Below are 19,475 nucleotides of genomic sequence, written 5' to 3'. Positions count from 1 at the left end.
GCATGCTCCTTCATTCATGAAGGGTTGTTTGTGCAGACTAAATGTAAACCCCATGTTTGCTATCCAGACATGCAGACTCTTGTTTTAAACCAGCCCCAACCTTCAAACAGGAATAAGGACATTTCCAGAATAATTAACTGACACCCAAACAGTGAGTGAAGATTTAAGAAAGGGGATGATGTCTATTCCTCAGTGCTTTACTGGAAAAATCTGTATTAGCCCCATCTCCTCTCCCAAGATTTTCTTTTGTTTGTAGACAGCAGGATTCCCATCTGTCTCTATTCTTCTTCCCACCAGCCTCTTAATATCCTTGGATATTTCCCTACTTGGTTATCAGCCACCACCATGATAGAGTGGTTATAAATAAAAGTTAGGCATCTTCCAGTTTCTAAAGCTATATTTGAACACCCACTGATTAGTGAGTACTATCTTGAAATATGTAAAAGGTCATTTAGTATCTTGAGGCTGAATATGGCAGTCATGAAAAAAACAATCTCCAATTGCTAGGGCAGTTAAGAGCTACAGATGCTAACCAAAAGTTTGGCAGTTTGAATCCACCAGGCACTCCTTGGAAACCCTATGGGGCACTCTGTCCTGTACGATCGCTATGAATCAGAATCAACTCGACAGCAATGGGTTTGTTTTTTTGTTTTGTTTTGTTTTTCGGTTTACCTTCCTTAAAAGGCAGTAGGGTGTTTTAAGTAACCATATTTTTTTCCTACTGATGCATATACAATATAAATGAGCCTGTTCATTGTTTAGAATGGAGACATTGAGTTTTATGTTATTTTGTTAGCAGTTACAGTGGGCTAGCCATTGACAGGTATCACCTAGGAGCAAATAGAAACTTTAGCAAATAAAATGTAAAATATGTACAGCATAATGTCACTCCGCAAGTGATTAAGGTCACTTAGACTCATGGAAACGGGCATTTAGGCCATTTGGAATGTATTGTTTAGCATTTCCCTGACTGATTACAAGATAATTATAAACATAGAATTGCATTTTAGCTTTATACTAGTTATCAAAACTAGCTAACTCAACTCTAGTAGGAGTTGATGTAGCACTTTTAAACTCTTACCAGTATATTAGGGTGGTTTGCTTCAGAAAGAGGTATGTTTTGGAAAGATGTTTTTTCACCACCTGCCTTCTTTTTTAATGACACAGATAATAATTATTGGGCCATCATTAAGTACTGGATGCATTTGCACATACACCGACTTTAATCAAAGTGAATAGCTCTGTTTGATAAAGAAAAGAAAGGTAGATTTGTTTATAGAGGAAAATAACTTTTAAAGATGTATTAATACAAAATTTCTACGTGTTACAATGAAGTTTTAATTCTAACAGTCTGTGAGCAATTATTTATTTAAAATGCACTGATTTCCTGGATTATTTGTATCGCGAGCAGTGTTGATAACGATAATTATGATAATGCCTTGTATTTTCAAAACCTCTTGATTTATTTCACCAGATGTTCCCAAGAGCTGTGCCTTTACTCTTGAATGTTAAATGAGTTCATGCCTGGGACCACAGTGTCCCGTTGCCATGGTTTCACTGGATTTCATAAATTGTTGCTTAGCAATCCCATTCATCACCCAGCTATTTTTTCCTCTTTGTACTTTCTCCACATTATGTTCCTGGTAAAATGTAGCTAAGCTTCTCGGGAAGGTAGAATATTAGTCTACAACCAAAGTGTAGCTTCCCTACTTTGGATTTTCTCTTTTTTTTATAAGGATGCCAGATGTCATAGAGTTTTATAGTCTAGTGGTAAAAACAGGATTTATGGACTCAAGCAGACCTTGATTTACATCCTGGGCCTGCTGACTTCTTAGCTGTTTGACTTTTGGTCAGTCACTTAATCTGTCTGTGTCTTATATTCCTTATCTGTAATAATGTAATAATTATACTCACCTATTGTGAGTCATTTGTCCTCTAAGTTTTTTAACAGTCTAAGTACTGTTGAGTGCATCTCAGCAGGGTCATTAATTTTTCCTCTGTCATTTGTATTTTCTGTGTATTGGCAGATGGATCTAGATGCTTGATAAGATTCAGGTTAGTTTTTGTTCAGGCAAGCATACTTCATAGGTGGTATGTGCACTTCCATCAGGAGACACATGAAGATTAGCTGGTTGCCATTTCAAGATGGTGACAGCCATTTATAACTATTGCTTAGATTCATTAATTCATTAAATGTTGCAAGTCGTGATGGCATTTATATCATTTATTCACTAACTGGAATACTTATATAAAGGAAATCATCACCTCATCAACTATTTGATTACCATGAGGTATATTTTGTATAGGAAAGGTAGGATAAACCTTGATATTCTTCCCTTTCTTTTCCAGTTTTCAGAAGAATTAGTTCTAAGGGAGCGTTCAGTTGAGAATTCAGCCTGGTCCCACACTCACATAAAATAAATCATTACTCCACCAGAAACAGTATATTTGTGAAATGTTTTGTACCTCCAAAGAAAATCTCTACACCAGCGCGGTGACAATAATCATAATAGCTACTTTTACTGAACACTTACAAATAATTCTTCTCTGAGTTTTGCCTGTTTTAAAAACATTACATCTAGAGGCAGAGCCAAGATGGCGGAATAGGCAGACGGTTCTGTCGAGCCCTCTTTACAACAAAGACCCAAAACAACAAGTGAAACAAGTATATTTGTGATAAGCTGGGAGCCCTGAGCATCAAAGGCAAGCTTAGACAAGGAACTGAGGGGCAGGAGAAGGAAGAGACTGTTCAGAAGTGGAGAGGAGTTGCTGGACCTTAATCGTGGGGAGACCTCAGGCACCATTTCTGCGGCGGTGGTGGCGGCAGGCTGGTCCTAGTGTTCGGCAGCAGTTTCCTCAGGGAGAAGCAGCCACCCACACAGCACACTCACACCTCCGGAACCTGAGAAGAAGGGCGGTCTCGGCAAAAGCTAAGTACTTGCATATATTTTACCCTACCCCCACCCCCAAGCAGGCTTCAGCGGCTGAATCTCTAGGCCTGAGATAGACCCTGGTGAGCACCTAGAGCCATCCTCCCAGCCTTGGGGAAGGAAAAAATTTGCAATTGGGGGAAAAAGATAATTTGTTAGCTCCATTAACCAGGGGAGCTCAGGACAGAAGCAGCTCCTGTCCAGGCATAAACCGTCCATGGACCTTGAGCACCTTCCCCTTCTCCATGGACACGTGTGGGCCTATTTTGGGAGAATAGGCCCTTGTTGGAAAACTCCAACCATTTCAGCTATGTGGTGGAGAGGTGGGTGTTTGATGCTTGACATTGCTTTGCTTATTGAACAGGGTCCTCACCTACCCACGTCAGGGACCTAAGGACTGGTAGCTCCACTCAGATCGCCCAGCCACCCACAACAGGGGTCCAAAGATAACTGGTACTGCCCAGTCCTTACAACCAAAAACTTTGGGTGCCCATGGTCCCTCTGCAGAACCCAACCACCAGCACACTCTAGGGAACAGAGATACGTTTTCCTCAGAGACACGTGGGGTTCGGTTCTCAGCCCCCTGACTTATTCAGAGTGTGACCCCCTACTGCAATCAGATACCAGTATATACGCCAATCACCCCTGCCCCTCTAAGACTGTACGACAGAGCCTGTACCACACACTTGATGTCAGCTACCTGGAAACCTGAGCTGAACTCATACAAGAAAACTGAATGGAGCTTCTCTTTTTTAGAGAGAAACTATAAGTAATACAAATGGTCTGAGCACCCCTACAATCTAGAGGTGGATCTGGGACCTTCCTCTAGTTTTATACCAAATTTAGGGCATTAGGCTTCTTGGATATTGGGCCCTTGCACCAAAGGTCTAGATGATATGCCTATGAAGTCCCAACCATTACTAGTATCTGAAGACATGGCAGCAGGTCACCCTGTCTTGGGAGTGAGCATGGTCATCAATCACCTTTAGGTATGAATTGGGGATGGGAAGACTGTCAATACTCTCTCAGTGGCTACTATAATCCAAAACAGAATATTCACTTTTCCCCAGGTTCTGAGCTTCTCCTGGCTGGAATCCTTGCACCATGTGATCTTCTGTTGAACCTTCATACTTCCCTTCCCTTCCAAGTCCTTTTGCAGGCATTGCCTGCAGGCCACGCTTTCTACTTGTCTTGCAGAGGCCTCGTGCTCTTTGTCAGCTGGAACTGAAGGCTGCATCTCTTCATCCATTAACCCCTAATTTTCTAGAATATTTCAAAGGAAACTGAGTGTCTATAAAAATGGATACTCACATCCATATTCAGTAGGACAACAAAGGAAAAGAAGCCTTCCAGACACGTTTGAGGATCAAATGACAGCCTTTGTCCTATTTAATGCCTACATCATCTCTCTGGGCTTTGTGAGTTATACATGCACCTAGACCCACATGTTTGCATCCTAAGTAGCTAGCTGACTCAGAAAACTGAATCTTGGAGCTAGCAGTAGATTTGCATTAATTCAAAACTCTACTCAGGAGTGACATCATGCAAAATGATAGAGTAGGAAGTTCTAGAGGTATGTTCCAACACTGTAACAATACATGCAGGAAAGAACAATTTCAATAAACTATTTTGGAACTATAGAATCTGATTGTACACTTAAATAAACCAGGGGAGTTCTTGAGGAAGTGACCAGCTGCTGATATTTCCTAGGTGTGCCATCTGCACCAACCATTTACCATTGCCATTCTGCAGCCCTGTCATGATAGTGGGAATTGAAGCCTATGTTCTTAAAGTGGCTGACTAGTGCCAGTGTTGGAAGTGGGGATCTTATCATCCAAGGATTTGGGGTTGCATAGTTTGCACAGCTGGTATGATCTGGCAGTGCCCTGAGGGAAGGGTACAAATCATTGCAGTGGTTTGGCTCTCTTGCATAAGCGGTTTTTCCCAGCAGGAGATTTAAAGAGCCAATGTGGCTTCTTTTTTAAAGAATTATTTATTTATTTATTTTGTGAAATCTGTCCAGCCACTGACTGACTGCAGAGATAACAGAATTGGAACACACGCTTTGGAAAAATTAGCTTGAATAAGCCATTAAACAAACAGTGAACTACAGCCTTGATTAAAGTAACAGTAGCAATCCCCGGGGAGTGAGAGAATCTCATATTTTCTGTTTTTTGCTTTTTTCTCCCAAACTACAAGAGTCCTCCTTCACCACACTATTTGGGCATGGAATGTGGAAGAAAGTCCTCATTATCCATGCATGTTTTGGAAAGCAGTCTTGGCAAAACTAGTTAACAGGTTTGCTTAGCACATAAACTATTGCAGTTTTCAACAACTAAAAAATATAATCCATGGGGAAGGGGAAGAATGTAAGTTCCAGAGTTCTCACATTAAAATATTCAGATGACTCAGTACGAGCAAAAAATAACAAGGCATACAAAGAAACAGAAAAGGATGGCCCAATCAAAAGAACAAAATGAAATACAGAAATCTTCCCTATGAACAGATTAGACGACTTCAAAACAACAGTATTAAATATGCTCAAAGACCTAAAGAAAACACAGACACTGAAAAAAGAAAATCAGGGAAATGATACAGGAACAAAGTGAGAATTTCAATAAAGAGATAGAGACTATAAAAAATAACCAAATGGAGAACTTTAAGATGGTAGCATGAACAGATCTACAATCCCAACCCTCCCCACAAGAACACCAATGAAAGCAACTTGAATCTTGTATTCAGCCCTGTAAAAAAAATCCAAAATGAAGAACAAAGGACAGCAGCAAGGTACTGAAAATTGAATAAAGAAAATGATGAATCATACAGTATGAAAAGTGCTGCTTCCACCATCCCCAACCTTCCATCTCTTAGTGCAATAGATGTACGCACCCAGTGGCCCATTAGCCACCTGGCACCACAACTCAGTGCATGGATTTCCACTGCACAGGGAAGGGCCCCTGATCTCTCATCCAAAACTGAGACCACAGATCTCCTGGACTGATTGTTCTGGGTTCTCTAACCCTTTCCAGCCCAGTGCAGCAGAGGGATGCTTGGGAGCTACCCTGAATTACCAGCCAGCATACTGATCTCTGGTGCACAAAACTAAAAGCACAGGTCTCTCAGATAGACTTTTCAGGATGCCCCCACCACTTCCCCTCCCAGCATGGCAGAGGGATGCCAAGGAGCTGCTCTGCACCATCAGTATGTGCATAAATATCTAGTGAACAGGGAAGGGCCCCGACCTCTGGTGTTGATATTAAATACACATATCTCTCAGAAGGACTATTCTGTGTGGCCCTGCCCCTTCCACTCCCATTATGGCAGAGAGAAACCCAGGAGCTTGAATGGATCACTGGTGCACAGGAAAGGGTCCCTGACCTCTGTATCTGAATCTAAAAGCACAGATCACCTGGGTGGACTGTTCATGATGCCTCTGCCCATTCCACTTCCAGCACAGTAGAAGGATGGCCCCAGGAGCCTGGGAGCCACCCCACACCACTGGCAAGTGTAAGGAGCTCCTGTGCAGCAGGAAAAGCCCCTGATCCCTGGCTCTGTAACTGAAAGCACGTATCTTCTGGGCAAATTAAGGAAGTCCTCACTCCTCCCCCTCCCAGCCTGTTGGAGGGATAGTCCCAGTGGCCCAGCCTCTGCTCTGCACCACCAGTCAATGCACAGATCACTTGCACATTCGGAATGGCCCCTGGTTTCTGGATCTGACTCTAATACCATAGAACTCCCAGGTGAACAGTTCAAGGTGTCCCTTTCCCTCCTCCTCCCTACATGGCACCATCATACAGCAGGGGATGGATTGGTAACCAAAAGACTAAAGATTTTGTCCCTTAGAGCAGAGTGATTACCCTGTATTTGGGTCTGTCTGGAAGCCTCTGGAAAGTTTAAACTTAGGACTCACTTCAGTTGGAGATATCATAGACAGTGACAGGGAACGGCACTCAGAGTCCAAAAAGAGTGACATCTTAAGAGTATCTTGCAGAAATTTGCAATGCCTAAGGCACTGCATAATTGGGGGTATTTAGAAAGTCAGCACACTGTAACATTCCATTGCCCTGGTTTCAACAAATTATCACAATGCCCACAAAGAAACTGGAAATGATGGCCCATTCAAATGAATAAGATGAAGGGAGAGAAATTGTATTGATGAAAACCCAAATAATAATTTAAAAAAAACTAGAAGAACATAGTACAAAAATATTAAACAAGCTCAAAGAACTAAGTAAAAGACAAAGAACAGAAATTAGGAAACCAATGTATGAACAAAACAAGAATATTAAAGAGAGAGAGAAACTATAAAATGAAACCAACAGAAATGCTGGAACTATAAGACACAATTACTGAAATAAAAAACTCAATGGAAGGATTTAAAAAAACAAGCTTGAGCTGGCAAAGAAAGAATCAGTAATCTAGAGAATAAGGTAATACCAACCATGGAGGCTGAGTATCAGCTCAAGACTGCTGAGTATAGGCTAATAGAATTGAGAGGCAATAACAAGCACTCTAACATGTACATCATGGGAAGCCCAGAAAGAGATCTCAGACACAAAAGGATAGAACATTTGAAGAAATTATGCAAAACTTTCCAAATCTGATGAAGGACATGAATTTATAAATCCAAGAAGCTTGATAAATTCCATCAACTGAAAGCACCACACTATGGGACTCATTATAATCAGGCCCTCACTAAATAAAGATACCGGGAGATCCTGAAAGCAAGAGAGAAGTGAATAGTAGCACACAAAGGAGCCCCAATAAGATTAAGTGTTGATTTCCCCTCAGAAAACTTGGAGGCCAGAAGACAATGTACTGACATATTTAAAGTGCTGGAAGAAAAGAATTTTGAACCAAGAATACTATATCTGGCGAAACTGTCCTTCAAAAATGAGGGCAAAATTAAGACATTCCCAGAAAAAAAAAAGGTGCCAGTTCAAATCCACTAAAGTGACCCTATAAAAAGTCCTTTGGATGGAAAAGAAAGATCACTGGAGAGTAACTCAACATTGTATATAGAAAGCAAGATATCTACTAAAGGTAATTGCATGGGCAGGTATAATGGCAAGTTTTGAGATATTATTGTTTGATAATTCAAATTGTTATATACTTCACGAATTATGATGACAATTCCATTAAAAAACTATAAATTGTAAATTTATGTTACAGGGCAGATGATCTATAAATATGTATTAGGTGACGACAACAAAATCAATGGGAAGGGGGGAAGAACAGCATAGGTATAGAAGTTTTGTTTGTTACTGAAGTTAAGTTGGTATCAATTTAAGGCAGGTAGTTAAACGGCAAGGTGTTAAATGTAACCATCATGTTAAGAACAAAGAAAAAATCTAAAAAAATATATGCAGAAGGAAAGGAAAATGGAATCAAAATACCTCACTACAAAACACAAAATTTGTCAATATCTAAGGAAATGGGGGACAAAAAAGGAATAAGATACGCATAAAAGCAAAGAAGAAAAAGACAGAAGTATTTCCTTATCACTCCTTACAGGAAAGTAAATGGAGTAAATGCTCCAATCAAAAGTCAGAGAGTGGCAGAATAGATTAAAAAAGACACAACAATATACTGTCAACAAGAGACACATCTTAGACACAATGACACAAATAGTTTCTTAGTGAAAAGATGGGAAAAAATGTTCCTTGCAAAACCAAAAAAGAGCTGGCATAATGATAAAAAACCCGATGCTGTTGAGTCAATTCTGACTCATAGCAACTCTATAGGACAGGGTAGAACTAACTGCCCCATAGAGTTTACAAGCACTGACTGGTGGATTTGAACGGCTGATCTTTGGGTTAGCAGCCAAGTTCTTAATCACTGCACTAGCTGGGCTCCAGCATAATGATATTGATATCATAAAAAAAAAACAGACTTAAAGTCAAAACCTCTTATAAGCAACAAAGAAGGACGTTATGTAATGATAAAAGGGTCAATTCATCAAGAATATATAACAATTATAAATATATATTCACCTAACATAATAGGCCCTAAATATATTAAACAAACACTAATAGAATGAGAGAATTAGGCAACTCTACAATAATAGTTGGAAACTTCTATACACCACTTTAAAAAAATGGACAGAACATCTAGAAAGAAGATAAATAAGGATATAGAGGACCTAAATGACACTATAAATCAACATGTGCTAGAACACTCCATATATAAAAAATAGAACTCCATATATAGAACACACCACCCAACAAAAGTGCAATATATATTCTTCTTGAGCACACATGGATCATTCTCCAAGACAGACCTTATGCTAGGGCAAAAAGGAAGTATCAATAAATTATTGAAAACTGAAATCATGCAAAGTATATTCTCTGAAACAATGGAGTAAAATTAGAAGCTAATAACAGAAGGAAAATACACAAGTATGTGAAAATTAAACAACACATTGTTAAAAACCCAATGATTTAAGAAGAAATCAAGGAAGAAACTAGTTAATATTCAGAATCAAATAAAACTACAAGCACAACATACAAACTCTTGGGACACAGCAAAGGCAGTGCTCAGATGGAAATTCATAGCAGTAAATGCCTATATTAAAAAAAGAAGGAAGGTGGAGGAACCTGGAAGGCATTATGCTGAGTGAAATTAGTCAGTTGCAAAAGAACAAATATTGTATGAGATCACTATTATAAGAACTCGAAAAATTGTTTAAACAGAGAAGAAAATATTCTTTGATGGTTACGAGAGCAGGGAGGGAGAGGGGTTTTCACTAATTGGATAGTAGACTGGACTATAAGATAGAAAATGATACTAGTGAGGAGCGAGATTCTTGGCTCAAGTAGACACGAGACTATGTGGGCAGCTTCTGTCTGGAGGCGAGATGAGAAGGCAGAGGGGGACAGAGCTGGCTGGATGGATGCAGGAATACAGAGTGGAGAGAAGGGTTGTGCCTTCTCATTAGGGGAAGAGCAGCTAGGAGTATATAGCAAGGTGTATATAAATTTTTGTATGAGAGACCAACTTGATTTTTAAACTTTAACTTAAGCACAATAAAAATAAAAAATTGAAAAAAAACAGAAGTTGCATAATCAGATTTAATGACCTTTCAAGTTCTTTTTATCTTTCAAGAGGAAGGTGAAGATGCCCATTAATTTTAGCTTCATTGATCCAGTATGCTTGTATAAAATTCCAGGGTAATTTTTAACAGAATAGGAATAGACTTTCAAGTTCCAGACCGTGATGAAGTAGATCCCAAAAACGAACTGCCATCAAGTCAATTTTGACTTATAACGACCCTATAGGACAGACTAGAACTGCCTCATAGGGTTTCCAAGGTGTAAATCTTTATGGAAGCAGACTGCCACATTTTTCTCCTGTGGAGTTACTGGTGGATTTGAAGGGCTAACATTTCGGTTAGTGGCTAGTGCTTTAACCATTACTCCACCAGTGGTCCTCCAGATGGAGTAGACACACTTCTTATTCTTTTCACGAAGTACAGCTATAAACACTGGACATTATGTATAGAACAAATATAAGAAGTCTCTGAACGGTGGAGAAAAGAAGGCAGACTAGCTAAGGAAGAACATGGTGGTGAGTCACCTGGATGTTGGAAAGCTGGTAATCAGGAAATGCTATTGGAGCAAACAATAAATGCCACGACTGAAGAAAAGCCTGCACTCCCTAGCCAAAATACCAGAAAAGGGACGACCTAGCAAAACAGAAAAATTTTAGACAATAACATTCCTACTCCATCCATGTTGTTACTTGTTAGGTGCCGTCAAGTCAGTTCTGACTCATAGTGACCCTATGTACCACAGTAAGAAACACTGCCCTGTCCTGCGCCATCCTCACAGCCGTTATACTTGAGCCTATTGTTGCAACCATTGTGTCAATCCATCTCCTTGAGGGTCTTCCTCTTTTCCTCTGACCCTGTACTTTACCAAGCATGATGTGCTTCTCCAGGGACTGATCCCTTCTGACAACATGTCCAAAGTATGTAAGACGCATTCTTGCCATCATTGCTTTAAGGAGCATTCTGGTTGCATTTCTTCCAAGACAGATTTGTTTATCATTTTGGCAGTCCATGGTATGTTCAGTATTCTTCGCCAACACCACAACTCAAAGGTGTCAATTCTTCTTTGGTCTTCCTTATTCATTGTCCAACTTTGACATGCATATGATGCAATTGAAAATATCATGACTTGGGTCAGGCGCACCTTAAATTTCAAGGTGACATCTTTGCTTTTCAACACTTTAAAGAGGTCCTTTGCAGCGGATTTGCCCAATGCAACCCGTCTTTTGATTTCTTGGCTGCTGCTTCCATGGGTGTTGATTGTGGATCCAAGTGAAATGAAATCCTTGACAACTGCAATCTTTTATCCATTTATCATGATGTGCCTTATTGGTCCAGTTGTGAGGATTTTTGTTTTCTTTATGTTGAGGTGCAATCCACACTGAAGACTGCGGTCTTTGCTCTTCATCAGTAAGTGCTTCAAGTCCTCTTCACTTTCAGCAAGGAAGGTTGTATTAATGAGTCTTCCTCCAATCCTTATGCCCCGTTCTTCTTCATATAGTCCAGGTTCTCGGAATATTGCTCAGCATACAGATTGAATAGGTATGGTGAAAAGATACAACTCTGATGCACACTTTTTCTGACTTTAAAACACTCAGTATCCCCTGTTCTGTCCGAACAACTGCCTCTTGATCTATGTACAGGTTCCTCATGAGCATAATTAAGTGTTCTGGAATTCCCATCCTTCGCAATGTTATCCATAATTTGTTATGATCCACACAGTCAAATACCTTTGCATAGTCAAAACACAGCTAAACATCTTTCTAGTGTTCTCTACTTTCAGCCAGGATCCAATTGACATTAGCAATGATATTCCTGGTTCCACATCCTCTTCTGAATCCGGCCTGAATTTCTGGCAGTTCCCTGTTGATATACTGCTGCAACTGCTTTTGAATGATCTTCAGCAAAATTTTGCTTACATATGATATTACTGATATTGTTCGATAATTTCCACATTTGGTTGGATCACCTTTCTTGGGAATAGGCATAAATATGGATCTCTCTCAGTCAGTTTGCCAGGTAGCTGTCTTCCAAATTTCTTGGCATAAACAAGTGAGCACTTTCAGTGCTGCATCTGTTTGCTGGAACATCTCACTTCATAGCTTGTCAATTCCTGGAGTCATTTTTCGCCAATGCCTTCAGTGCAGCTTGGACATTTTCCTTTAGTGCCATTGGTTCCTGATCATATGCTACCTTTGAAATGGTTGAACATTGACTAATTCTTTTTGGTATAATGACTCCGTGTATTCCATCTTCTTTTGATGCTTCCTTCATTGTTTAATATTTTCCCTATAGAATCCTTCACTATTGCAGCTTGAGTCTTGGATTTTTTCTTTAGTTCTTTCAGCTTGAGAAATGCCAAGTATGTTCTTCCCTTTTGGTTTTCTATCTCCAGCTCTTTGCACATGTTATTATAATACTTTACTTTGTCTTCTCGAGTCACCCTTTGAAATCTTCTGTTCAGCTGTTTTCCTTCATCATTTCTTCCTTTTGCTTTAGCTGCTCGACTTTCAAGAGCAAGTTTCAGAGTCTCCTCTGACATCCATCTTGGTCTTTTCTTTCTTTCCTGTCTTTTCAGTGACCTCTTGCTTTCTTCATGTCTAATGTCCTTGATGTCATTCCACAACTCATCTGCTCTTCGGTCATTAGTGTTCAATGAGTCAAATCTATTCCTGAGATGGTCTCTAAATTTGGGTGGGATATATTCAAGGTCATACGTTGGCTCTCGTAGACTTGCTCTGATTTTCTTCAGTTTCAGCTTGAACTTCATATGAGCAATTGATGGTCTGTTCCACAGTCGGCCCCTGGCCTTGTTCTGACTGATGATATTGAGCTTTTCCATCGTCTTCACAGATATAGTCAATTTCATCCCTGTGTATTCCATCTGGTGAGGTCCATGTGTTTAGTCGCTGTTGATGTTGGTGAAAGAAGGTATCTGCAATGAAGAAGTCATTGGTCTTGTAAAATTCTATCATTTGATCTCTGGCATTGTTTCTATCACCAAGGCCATATTTCCCAACTACCGATCCTTCCTCTTTGTTTCCAACTTTCACATTCCAATCACCAGTAATTATTAATGCATTCTGGTTGCATGTTCCATCAATTTCAGACCACAGAAGATAAAGATGAAGAAATCTTCAACTTCTTCATCTTTAGCCTAAGTGGTTGGTACAGAAATTTGAATAATAATTGAAATAACTGGTCTTCCTTGTAGGCATATGGATATTATCCTATCACTGACAGTGTTGTACTTCAGGATAGATCTTGGCATGTTCTTTTTGACGATGAATGTAACGCCACTCCTCTTCAAGTTATCCTTTCCGGCACAGTTGAGTATACGATTGTCTGATTCAAAATAGCCAATACCAGCTCACTAATGCCTAGGATATCAATGTTTATGCATTCCATTTCATTTTTGGCAATTTCCAATTTTCCTAGATTCTTACTTCATACATTCAATTTTCCAGTTATTAATGGATGTTTTGAGCTGTTTCTTCTCATTTTGAGTCATGCCACATCAGTAAATGAAGGTCCCGAAAGCTTGACTCCATCCACGTCATTAAGGTCCACTCTACTTTGAGGAGGCAGCTCTTCCCCAGTCGTCTTTTGAGTGCCTTCCAAACTGGGAGGCTCATCTTCCAGCACTATATCAGACAATGTTCCACTGTTATTCATAAGGTTTTCACTGGCTAGTTCTTTTCAGAAGTAGACTGCTGGGTCCTTCTTCCTAGTTTGTCTTAGTCTGGAAGCTTAGCTGAAACCTGTCCTCCACGGGTGACCCTGCTGGTATCTGAATACCAGTGGCATAGCTTCCAGCATCACTGCAGCACACACGCACCCACAGTATGACAAACTGACAGACACATGGCGGGCTCCATCCATACTCCGTGGAAAATATGACCTATCTCCACACTTGACAACAAAGTCTGAGTCTTGATAACGAGGTACCCCAACCCCTTGCTGGGGTGGTGTCTGTGAAGGCCAAGCAGGAAGACAGGACTTTCATCACTACAGAGTAGTAATAAGTCCCCTACCTCAATTGTCAGTGAGAGAAGACCTTGAACTTCCACCCCCACTAAGCAGTAATGGGGCGTCCATTCTCCCACTCCCTGGTATATTGTTAGAAAAAATCTGAGTGGGAAACAATAACTTTGGCCACCACCCAAGGATAATGAAGTCTAAGCACTCCAGGTGTCAGGGGAGGTCAAGTGAGAAGCCAGGTTAGTGTCAGCTTAGGTCTAGTGGGGAAACTGAAATCTCACCGCTGCTTAGAATTAATGAACCACCCCTCATACTCTGCCATGTCATAAGAGCCAAGTGGAGAAACTCGACTTTCACCCCCACGTGGTAGTAATAAGATGGTACTCCCTCCTTATTCCACTGGCATGGAGTCAGAGGAAGCCTACCAGAAAGGAAAGATTTAAATAGGACTCAGAGTCTCTTTACATAGTACACAGAATGTCCAAGACATAATAGAAAATTACTCATTATTCCATGAACCAAGAAATTTTAACTTGCGTGACCAAAGTCATGCCAACATTGAGCTGACGCAGACGTTGAAGTTATTTGAAAAAGATTTTAAAGCAGCTGTCATAAAAATGCTGCTGTGAGCAATTATGGGTTGGTTGAAACAAACGAAGAAATAGAAAGTCTCAAAAAAGAAATTGAAGTCTCATCAAAGAAATAAGAGATATAAAGAGAAAAAACTGGAAATTTTAGAACTAAAAAGTACAATAACAGAAACAAACAAACATCGATGGATGGGCTCTGTGATGGTTAAAGTGTGCCAACTCAGATGGGTGATGGCTTTCAGTGAATTGGCAGTTACGTAATGATGTAATTTGGCAGCAATGTAATGGTATAGTCATCCTCCATGATGTGATCAACCAATCAGTTGTAGGGGAAGTTTCCTTGGGGTTGTGACCTGCATCAAATATATGTTAGTATGTTCTAGCAAAGCTCACTGGCTGCTCTGGATCCTACATCCTGCTTATCATCTGACCTCCAGTTCTTGGGACTTGAGCCAATGCCTGCCATATTGCCTGCCAATCTTGAGATTCATTGGTCTCCACAGCCTGTCAGCCAGCAGCCTGCCATCTACCTGCTGGTCTTGGATTCATCAGCCTGTGCAGTCCAAGAGCTAGTAGCCTGCCATCTGACCTACCAATCTAGGGTTCATCAGCTCCTGCAACTACGTGAGTCAGGAGAAGCCTCCATACTGATGCCTGATCCACAGATATAGGACTTGACAGCCTGTACAACCGTGTGAGCCATTTCCTTGAGATAAATCTCTCTCTCTCCATATATATATATATAACAAACAGTAGGGTCGCTATGAATTGGAATTGACTCGACGGCACTGGGGTTTTTTTCATATATGTATATGTGTATGTATATACGGCACTTGGTTCTGGGTATATATATACGTATATGTGTGTGTGTGTGTATACATATATATGTTTTACTGGTCTTGCTTCTCTAGAGAACCCAGCCTAAGACATTTGGTACCAGGAGTGGTTCTAGAAAAACAAAATCATAAGGATGAGTTTTCTAAATGGATTCTCAACTCTGACTCATATTAAAAGCACTGATGACTCTGCCTACAGTAGTAAAGAGGGTGCTGCTAATCCATGGTGTGAGGTGGCAACATTAACACGCGAAATATCACCACCGATAGATCAAGTATTGGTGAGAAGCAAGGCACTGGGCAATTGCATGTTTGATACTTTTTTTTATAATTTTGTTAGAATGAGAAGTATAGAGAAGCTGGTTGGTTGGTTCTACTTTCACTAGACAAAGTGGTAAAAGAAAGAGATGAACTCAGGGTTTCAGAGCCACAGCTCAAGCAGTGCATAAATGACCTCAAATTTGCCACCTGTGCCCTGAAAGATAACCTTATTTCTTGTAGTAACAGAGCTGACATTTCTGAAAACCAAACCCAGAGACTTATCATAAGAGTAGCTGAATTACAACACCAACTGAATTCCCAAATTCAAGTGGTGTCTGAAGTTAAAGTGAGGGCATTGATTGGGAAGAAATGAGACCCTGACACTTGTGATGGGGACATATGGGCAGATAATGAGGAAGCTGGGGACACTGAGCCCCTAAATTCCGTTGAACCACTCCAGCCAACAGAACCAGCCCTCTCCCTCCCATATAGAGATTAGTCCATCTTTGTCTGCTAAGCCACCCTCTCAAATAAAGCTATTATCCACGCCACCCACTTCTGATGAGATTAACCTAGCTGAGTTCAAAGAGCCTTTGTTTAAGTTGTTGCCTGGAGTGACACCTGGGTCATCGCTATGAGTCAGAATTGACTTGAGGGAGCCAAGGTGGTGGAATACACACATGCTTCGGTTGAGCGCTCTCTACAACAAAGACCAGAAAAAAAAGTAAAACGAGTATATTTGTGACAAGCTGGGAGCCCTGAGCATCAAAGGCAAGCTTCGACAACGAACTGAGGGGCAGGGGAAGGAAGAGATTGTTCAGAAGCAGAGAGGAGTTGCCGGACCTGAATCATGGGGAGACCTCAGGCACCCTTTCCGGAGCGGTGGCAGCGGCAGTCTGGTCCTAGCATTTGGCAGCAGTTTCCTCAGGGAGAAGCAGCCACCCACACAGCACACTCACACCTCCGGAACCTGAGGAAAAGGGCACTCTCGGCAAAAGCTAAGTACTTGCGTATAGTTTACCACGCTCCCCCCACCCCCAAGCCGGCTTCAGCAGCTGAATCCCTAGGCCTGAGATAGACCCTGGTGAGCACCTGGAGCCATCCTCTCGGCCTTGGGGAAAGAAAAAATTTGCAACTGGGTGGAAAAGATAATTTGCTAGCTCCATTAACTGGGGGAGCTCAGGACAGAAGTGGCTCCTGTCCAGGCATAAACCATCCATGGACCTTGAACAACTTTCTCTTCTGCATGGACCTGTGTGGGCCTATTTCGGGGGCATAAGCCCTTGTTGGCAGACTCCAACCATTTCATCTGTGTGGTGGAGAGGTGAGAGTTTAACATTTGACATTGCTTTGCCTATTAAACAATGTCCTCACCTACCCACAACAGGGACCTAAGGACTGGTGGCTCCACATGGGTCACCCAGCCACCCGAGAAAGGGGTCCAGGGATAACTGGTACCTCCCAGTCCTTACAACAAAAAAATTGGGTGCCCATGGTTCCTCTGCAGAGCCCACCCACCAGCACACTCTAGGGAACAGAGACGTGTTTTGCTCAGAGACACATGGGGTTCGGTTCTCAGCCCCCTGCCTTGTTTAGAGCGTGAACCCCTGCTGAAATCAGATATGGGTATATAAACCAATCACCCGTGCCCCTCTAAGACTGTAGGACAGAGCCTGTACCACCCACTTGATACCAGCTACCTGGAAACCTGAGCTGAATTCATACAAAAAAACTGAATGGACTCCTAGATTGATATACCTGATAAAAGCTCTAGCCAGCTGGGGATAGGACACCAGAGCTCCAAAGGTGAAAATAATCAAGCTAGCTCACTCAAGCAACCCATAGAGGTATACCAAAGCAAAATAAAGCAAGCAGCTATGACACAGTAAGCAAGCATAAACTAATAACGTATAGATGGCTCAGAGACAAGAGCCAATATCAAGTCACATAAAGAAACAGGGCATGATCACCTCAACAGGCTCTCAAAACAAAGAATCCAGGGATCTTTTAGATGAAACTGCATTCCTGGAATTACCAATTGCAGAATACAAAAGTTTAATATACAGAACCTTTCAAGACATCAGGAAGGAAATGAGGCCATATGCAGAACAAGCCAAGGAGCACACAGATAAAGCAACTGAAGAAATCAGAAAGATTATTCGGAAACATAATGAAAAGTTTAGTAACCTGGAAAAACCCATAAACAGACAGCAATCAGAAATTCAGAAGATTAATAATAAAATTACAGAATCAGATAACTCAATAGAAAGTCAGAGGAGCAGAATTGAGCAAGTACAAGCTAGAATTTCTGAACTCGAAGATAAATCACTTGGCACTAATATATTTGAAGAAAAATCAGATAAAAGAATTAAAAAAAATGAAGAAACCTTAAGAATCATGTGGGACTCTATCAAGAGAAATAAGCTACGAGTGACTGGAGTACCAGAACAGGGAGGGATAACAGAAAATACAGAGAAAATTGTTGAGAATTTGTTGGCAGAAAACTTCCCTGATATTGTGAAAGATGAGAAGATATCTACCCAAGATGCTCATCGAACTCCACATAAGGTAGATCTTAAAAGAAAGTCACCAAGACATGTTATAATCAAGCTTGCCAAAACCAAAGATAAAGAGACAACTATAAGAGCAGCAAGGGGTAAAAGAAAAGTCAACTACAAGGGAGAGCCAATAAGAATAAGCTCCAACTACTCGGCAGAAACCATGCAGGCAAGAAGGTAATAGGATGACATATTTAAAAAATTGAAGGAAAAAAATTGCCTGCAAAGAATCATATATCCATAAAAACTGTCTCTTAAATATGATGGTGAAATTAAGATATTTCCAGATAAACACAATTTGAGGGATTTTGTAAAAACCAAACCAAAACTACAAGAAATACTCAAGGGAGTTCTTTGGTTAGAAAATCAATAATATCAGGTATCAACCGAAGACTATAACACTGGACAGAGCAACCAGAAGTCAACCCAGACAGGGAAATCCAAAAAAAAAAAAAACAAAGCAAGATAAAAAAAAAAAGCCCAACACAGGGTAACAGCGATATTATTATATAAAAGAAGACAACATTAAAATAATAAAGAGGGATTAAGAAATGTAATCATACACCTTCCGTATGGAGAGGAAGATACGGTGATACAAAGAAATAAAAGTTAGTTATAAATTTAGAAAAATGGGGGTAAATAATAAGGTAACCACAAAGGAGACGAACTATTCTACTTATCAAAACAAAATACAAGGGAAAGATACAGACTCAGCAGAAACAAAACCAACAACAAATATGAGGAAAGGACAATATATAAAGAAAATCTACTCAGCACATAAAATCAAGTGGGAAAAAGAAGCTGTGAACACACACAAAAAGACATCAAAATGATAGCACTAAATTCATACCTATCCATAATTACCCTAAATGTAAATGGACTAAATGCACCAATAAAGAGACAGAGAGTGGCAGAATGGATTAAAAAACAAAATCCGTCTATATGCTGCCTATAAGAGACACACCTTAGACTTAGAGACACAAACAAACTAAAACTCAAAGGATGGAAAAAAATATATCAAGCAAACAACAATCAAAAAAGAGCAGGAGTGGCAATATTAATTTCTGACAAAACAGACTTGAAAGTTAAATCCATCAGAAAGGATAAGGAAGGACACTATACAATGATTAAAGGGACAATACACCAAGAAGATATAACCATATTAAATATTTATGCACCCAATGACAGGGGTGCAAGATACATAAAACAAACCCTATCAGCATTGAAAAGTGAGATAGACAGCTCCACAATAATAGTAGACTTCAACACAC

General features: G+C 40.4%; 1 protein-coding gene across 3 annotated transcripts in view; it reads right to left on the bottom strand.

Annotated features, from left to right (window-relative positions):
• LOC126069349 (uncharacterized) overlaps window positions 1–19,475 on the bottom strand; it is a 92,972-nt gene that overhangs the window by 48,315 nt on the left and 25,182 nt on the right. Inside the window, exon 2 of one of the 3 annotated variants that reach the window (XR_007515913.1) lies at window positions 1,082–1,241. The exons of the other annotated variants lie outside the window; for them this stretch is intronic. The gene's annotated coding sequence lies outside the window, so the exon portion shown is untranslated. The remainder of the gene's footprint in view (window positions 1–1,081; window positions 1,242–19,475) is intronic. 3 annotated transcript variants of the gene reach the window in all.

The sequence above is a fragment of the Elephas maximus genome, chromosome X, assembly GCF_024166365.1.
Source record: "Elephas maximus indicus isolate mEleMax1 chromosome X, mEleMax1 primary haplotype, whole genome shotgun sequence".
Taxonomy (NCBI): Eukaryota; Metazoa; Chordata; class Mammalia; order Proboscidea; family Elephantidae; genus Elephas; species Elephas maximus.
The sequence above is the reverse complement of the archived record's forward strand: the minus strand, read 5'-3'. Positions and strand labels throughout refer to the sequence as shown.